The 505-nt window shown below is 34.3% G+C and overlaps 1 pseudogene; it reads left to right on the top strand.

Moving 5' to 3' along the window:
• Window positions 1–505, top strand: part of LOC108728762 (zinc carboxypeptidase-like) — an 11,081-nt pseudogene extending 10,576 nt beyond the window's left edge.

Raw genomic sequence — 505 nt, 5'->3', positions numbered from 1 at the left:
AGCAACAAATCTTTTATTGATACTTTACTCTTGTTCCGCCAGCACGTTGAGGCTTCTCGTTGTTATTTACACTTTTTCAGTATGTAAACTATTAAAAAAAATGTTATTTCGGCAGCAACAAATTAGCAACAAATTAACAACAAATTCCTACGTTATTTCTGCGTAGATTGGCTTTGTTGTAGGTATTGTTCCGCTAACTGAATCTTCCTTTAGCGAAACATCGTTTTTTTAAATAAACCGACAGAGCAACAAATTTTTTTCTTTGGCAACTTTTTAGCAACACATGAGCAACAAATAAAAATGTTAGTTAGAATCGATTCCGCTCATTTTGTTCCGCTAACTTATAAGACGTCTTTTTGTTGCCCTCTAAGGAGATTATCCCGACTGGAGAAGAGACTTTGGATTCTATCTTAGCTATGCTAAAAGAGGCAACTGTACTTGGATATCCATAGATGAGTGTGGAAAAATAATCGGTTACACAAATTTCGTATAAACATTATTACTG

The sequence above is a fragment of the Mycetomoellerius zeteki genome, unplaced genomic scaffold (genome assembly GCF_001594055.1).
Source record: "Mycetomoellerius zeteki isolate Tzet28-1 unplaced genomic scaffold, Tzet1.0 scaffold64, whole genome shotgun sequence".
Classification (NCBI taxonomy): domain Eukaryota; kingdom Metazoa; phylum Arthropoda; class Insecta; order Hymenoptera; family Formicidae; genus Mycetomoellerius; species Mycetomoellerius zeteki.
This window is presented reverse-complemented; position numbering and strand designations above follow the sequence as displayed.